The following is a 6,376-nucleotide window of genomic DNA, read 5'->3' as shown; positions in this document are numbered from 1 at the left end:
TGTTATGCATTTTCTAGTTGTCCTTCAGTCCTGTCTGTTATACATTTTCTAGTAGTCCTTCAGTCCTGTCTGTTATAAGTCATCGAGTTGTCCTTCAGTCCTGTCTGTTATACATTTTCTAGTAGTCCTTCAGTCCTGTCTGTTATACATTTTCTAGTAGTCCTTCAGTCCTGTCTGTTATACATTTTCTAGTAGTCCTTCAGTCCTGTCTGTTATGCATTTTCTAGTTGTCCTTCAGTCCTGTCTGTTATACATTTTCTAGTAGTCCTTCAGTCCTGTCTGTTATACATTTTCTAGTAGTCCTTCAGTCCTGTCTGTTATAAGTCATCGAGTTGTCCTTCAGTCCTGTCTGTTATGCATTTTCTAGTTGTCCTTCAGTCCTGTCTGTTATACATTTTCTAGTAGTCCTTCAGTCCTGTCTGTTATAAATCATCGAGTTGTCCTTCAGTCCTGTCTGTTATACATTTTCTAGTTGTCCTTCAGTCCTGTCTGTTATACATTTTCTAGTTGTCCTTAAGTCCTGTCTGTTATAAATCATCTGGTAGTCCTTCAGTCCTGTCTGTTAAACATGTTCTAGTAGTCCTTCAGTCCTGTCTGTTATAAATCATCTGGTAGTCCTTCAGTCCTGTCTGTTATAAATTATGTAGTTGTTCTTCAGTCCTGTCTGTTATAAATCATCTGGTAGTCCTTCAGTCCTGTCTGTTATAAATCATCTAGTTCTCCTTCAGTCCTGTCTGTTATACATCATCTGGTAGTCCTTCAGTCCTGTCTGTTATAAATCATCTAGTTCTCCTTCAGTCCTGTCTGTTATAAATCATCTAGTTCTCCTTCAGTCCTGTCTGTTATAAATCATCTAGAAAACTTTCACTCTTGTCCGTTATAAATTATCTATTAGGTATTTTAATTTGCTGATCACAGATCTGTCTGGTTCTCAAATTATTAAGGGTCAAGTTATTAAGGGTCAAGTTATTAAGGTCAAGTTATTAAGGTCAAGTTATTAAAGGTGAAGTTATTAAGGTTAAGTTACTAAGGTCAAGTTATTAAGGGTGAAGTTATTAAGGTTAAGTCACTAAGGTCAAGTTATTAAGGGTCACGTTATTAAGGTTAAGTTACTAAGGTCAAGTTATTAAGGGTGAAGTTATTAAGGTTAAGTTACTAAGGTTAAGTTACTAAGGTCAAGTTATTAAGGGTGAAGTTATTAAGGTTAAGTTACTAAGGTCAAGTTATTAAGGGTCAAAATACTAAGGTCAAGTTACTAAGGTCAAGTTATTAAGGGTCAAGTTATTAAGGGTCAAGTTATAAGGTCAAGTTATTAAGGGTCAAGTTATTAAGGTCAAGTTACTAAGGTCAAGTTACTAAGGTCAAGTTATTAAGGGTGAAGTTATTAAGGTTAAGTTACTAAGGTCAAGTTATTAAGGGTCAAAATACTAAGGTCAAGTTACTAAGGTCAAGTTATTAAGGGTCAAGTTATTAAGGTCAAGTTATTAACTTGTTATGGATAGGGGGCAGTATTTTCACGGCCGGATAAAAACCGTACCCGATTTAATCTGATTAGTACTCCTGCCCAGAAACTAGAATATGCATATAATTATTAGCTTTGGATAGAAAACACTCCAAAGTTCCTAAACTGTTTGAATGGTGTCTGTGAGTATAACAGAACTCATTTGGCAGGCCAAAACCTGAGAAAATTCCAAACAGGAAGCGCCCTCTCTGACCATTTCTTGGCCTTCTTGATCATCTCAATCCAAAACAGGGGATCTCTGCTGTAACGTGACATTTTCTAACGCTCCCATAGGCTCTCAGAAGGCGCCAGAACGTTGAATGATGACTTTGCAGGCCATGGCTGAAAAACAGTAGCGCATTTGGTAAGTGGTCGATCTGAGAACAATGAGACGGGCGTGCGCATGCACATGAAGAGTCCATTTTAGATTATCAGTCTTTGAACGAAAACAACAACTCCCGGTCGGAATATTATCGCTATTTTACGAGAAAAATCGCATAAAAATTGATTTTAAACAGCGTTTGACATGCTTCGAAGTACGGTAATGGAATATTTTTAAATCTTTTGTCACGATATGCGTCCGCGCGTCACCCTTCGTTACCCTTCGGATAGTGTCTTGAACGCACGAACAAAACGCCGCTATTTGGATATAACTATGGATTATTTGGAACCAAACCAACATTTGTTGTTGAAGTAGAAGTCCTGGGAGTGCATTCTGATGAAGAACAGCAAAGGTAATCCAATTTTTCTTATAGTAAATCTGAGTTTGGTGAGTACCAAACTTGGTGGGTGTCAAAATAGCTAGCCCGTGATGGCGAGCTATCTACTCAGAATATTGCAAAATGTGCTTTCACAGAAAGCTATTTTAAAATCGGACACCGCGATTGCATAAAGGAGTTCTGTATCTATAATTCTTAAAATAATTGTTATGTTTTTTTGTTAACGTTTATCATGAGTAATTTAGTAAATTCACCTGAAGTGTTGGTGGGAATGCTAGTTCTGAACGTCACATGCTAATGTAAAAAGCTGGTTTTTGATATAAATATGAACTTGATTGAACAAAACATGCATGTATTGTATAACATAATGTCCTAGGAGTGTCATCTGATGAAGATCATCAAAGGTTAGTGCTGCATTTAGCTGTGGTTTTGTTTTTTGTGACATTATATGCTAGCTTGAAAAATGGGTGTCTGATTATTTCTGGCTGGGTACTCTCCTGACATAATCTAATGTTTTGCTTTCGTTGTAAAGCCTTTTTGAAATCGGACAGTGTGGTTAGATAAAGGAGAGTCTTGTCTTTAAAATGCTGTAAAATAGTCATATGTTTGAAAAATGGAAGTTTTCGGATTTTGGAGGAGTTTGTATTTAGCGCCACGCCCAATCATTGGATATTGGAGCGGTGTTCCGCTAGCGGAACGTCTAGATGTAAGAGGTTAAGGGTGAAGTTATTAAGGTCAAGTTACTAAGGTCAAGTTATTAAGGGTGAAGTTATTAAGGTCAAGTTACTAAGGTCAAGTTATTAAGTGTTAAGTTATTAAGGTCAAGTTATTAAGGGTCAAGTTATTAAGGTCAAGTTATTAAGGGTCAAGTTATTAAGGTCAAGTTATTAAGGGTCAAGTTATTAAGGTCAAGTTATTAAGGGTGAAGTTTAGGGTGAAGTTATTAAGGTCAAGTTACTAAGGTCAAGTTATTAAGAGGGAAGTTATTAAGGTCAAGTTATTAAGGTCAAGTTATTAAGGGTGAAGTTATTAAGGGTCAAGTTATTAAGGTCAAGTTATTAAGGTCAAGTTATTAAGGGTGAAGTTAAGGGTCAAGTTATAAGTTCAAGTTATTAAGGGTCAAGTTATTAAGGTTAAGTTATTAAAGTCAAGTTATTAAGGGTCAAGTTATTAAGGGCAAGTTATTAAGGGTCAAGTTATTAAGGGTCAAATTATTAAGGTCAAGTTATTAAGGTCAAGTTATTAAGAGTCAAGTTATTAAGGTCAAGTTATTAAGGGTGAAGTTATTAAGGTTAAGTTATTAAGGTCAAGTTACTAAGGTCAAGTTATTAAGGGTGAAGTTATTAAGGTCAAGTTACTAAGGTCAAGTTATTAAGAAGGAAGTTATTAAGGTCAAGTTATTAAGGTCAAGTTATTACAGGTGAAGTTATTAAGGGTGAAGTTATTAAGGTCAAGTTATTAAGGTCAAGTTATTAAGGGTGAAGTTAAGGGTCAAGTTATAAGGTCAAGTTATTAAGGGTCAAGTAAGGTTAAGTTATTAAAGTCAAGTTATTAAGGGTCAAGTTATTAAGGTCAAGTTATTAAGGGTCAAGTTATTAAGGGTCAAGTTATTAAGGTCAAGTTTTTTTTACATTAACGTGAAACTTACAGGAGTAGCTGTTTCACGGACACTAGATGGGTGTATTAACACTCAGGACGACAGTTTATACTATTAAACAAACACAAAGTGCTGTAGTGCAGATAAACGTGCACGTTACTTATCGTCTTGTGGCAGGGAAGTCACGCCGACAGTAGCATGACCCAGATGGGTTTCTCTTCCTTTTTTGTAACAATGAACCTTCATATCCTCCACCATCTTAGCTATAACACAATATCATATACACACATCCCCTACAACCACATAATATCACATAACTTTCATACCAGCTGTAGCTGTGTCAAATATCCACAAAAGCCAGCTTTCATGCTGGGTTGACAACCCAAGGCTATGGACGTGAGTCTGAAAATAACCTAGCATAAAAAAAACAGGCATCCCAACTGAACAAGGCTTGTGGAGCTCATAGCTAAGAGCAAAGTGAAAAAGGACAATTGAAAGTCGCATGGATTTGACATTGATTTGTGACAAAATAAAAAAAACGAGAGTTGTGTCGCGACAAGATGTCCGTATAGAAGTGAGTGGCCTACGAAGACTTCATTTACAACATGTTGGTTAGTCTCAATTCAGTTGTCACAACATACCTAGGGGGCTTGAGCATCGCCGCATTACTTCAACCTGCTCATTAGAATGACCCCAACCAAGGTGTCGATCTCAATCTCTAAACCCTTCCTAAGAAAGAATCACATTTATTGGACCTACAGTAGCCTAGCTAAGTTGTACAATTTATAACAATACCAAGATACCAGATGTAGCCTAATATGTAATCAAACCAAGCTCTAAACTTTATTTTTGGGAAAAACACGTTTACAATATAACTAAGACTAAATTACATTTTGTGATTGTGATTGTTATTTCTTTTTGTGTTTGAAGCGTTGTGAATTCAGACAGAAGAGTGTGGTAAACATCTCTCTTCTACTCATAGATAGGACTTCCTATTCCTCAATGGCTGCTTCCCCAATGGATCTCTATTCCCTATATAGTACACTGCTTTTGACCAGCGCCCTATGGGACCAAGATGACCCTGCTGTGGGTGTCACGATTCTCTAAGACAGAACCCAGAAGCAGACCAGGACAAGGTGAGTAAAATGAAGATGAGTATTTATTGGTAGTCTTGATGTGTAATTTGAGTGATCCAGGAGACGGAGCGGCAGCGGAGGTGAGTTGATGAGAGTAAATGGGTTGATCCAATGAAGTCACTGTATCCACCGACGGCCAGACAAGGGAGTTGAGTGTTCAGAGAGAATGACTGTAGACAGAGTAAACGGGAGTGAGTAACCAGTAACAAGCACAAAACAACAAAACTAGCTCAGGAAACATGAGTCTGATACGCTGGCACAACATACTGTTTGTTGCTAACGATCCAGCAGGGAATGGATGTCAGCTCAGGGTTTAAGAAGAGGTGAAGATCAGGACCAGGTGTGCAGAAGGTTGATGAGATGCAGGTGTGGGTAATAAATAGATCTCCCGCCTAACCTCGTTGCCTGGCAACCAGACAGGTGCGTTCAGGAACCTTAAACAACACTCAAACAAAACAGTCATCTCAGGCAGAAACAGACTCAGGAAGCGGGATTCCTGACAGTACCCCCCCCTCAGACGAACGCCACCGGGCGGACAACCCGGAGCGCCAGGATGGAGGCGGTAGAAGTCAGTAAGGAGGGTATTGTCCAGGATTTGACGCCGAGGAATCCAACTCCTCTCCTCAGGACCATACCCCTCCCAGTCCACGAGATACTGAAAACCCCGACCCCGCCGTCTGGCATCCATAATGCGGCGCACCGTGTAGACTGAACCACCTCCGATCATCCGAGGCGGAGGAGGAGGAGGCGGAGGGGGTAGCAGAGGACTGAGGTGCACAGGCTTGAGGCAGGAGACATGAAAGGTGGGGTGGACTCTGAGAGTTCTAGGCAACTTAAGTCGAACCACAACAGGATTAATCACCCTCTCCACCACAAACGGACCAATGAACTTAGGTGACAGTTTCCTTGATTCCGTCCGCAGAGGAAGATCCCGTGTAGCCAACCATACCTTATCTCCAATAGCATAAACTGGAGCTGGAATCCGGCGATGATTCGCCTGGAGCTGATAACGGTCAGAAACTCTAAGGAGAGCCATTCTGGCCCTATGCCAGGTCTGGTGGCAATGACGAATGTGGGCCTGGACCGAGGGTACCGCGAGATCCTTCTCCTGAGAAGGAAACAATGGAGGTTGGTAACCGTACAGGCACTGGAAGGGAAACATCCCAGTAGCAGATGTAGGGAGAGTATTATGGGCATGCTCGACCCACGGCAACTGAGAGGCCCAAGAGGCGGGGTTGGAGGAGACAAGGCAGCGCAGCGTGGATTCCATCTTCTGGTTGGCTCTCTCCGCCTGACCATTAGATTGGGGGTGAAATCCAGACGTCAGACTGACTGTAGCTCCAATGGCCAAACAGAAGGATTTCCAGACAGCAGAGGTAAACTGAGGACCACGGTCGGAAACAATGTCACTGGGCAATCCGTG

The sequence above is a fragment of the Salmo salar genome, chromosome 15 (genome assembly GCF_965601325.2).
Source record: "Salmo salar chromosome 15, fSalSal1, whole genome shotgun sequence".
Lineage (NCBI taxonomy): Eukaryota > Metazoa > Chordata > Actinopteri > Salmoniformes > Salmonidae > Salmo > Salmo salar.
The sequence above is the reverse complement of the archived record's forward strand: the minus strand, read 5'-3'. Positions refer to the sequence as shown.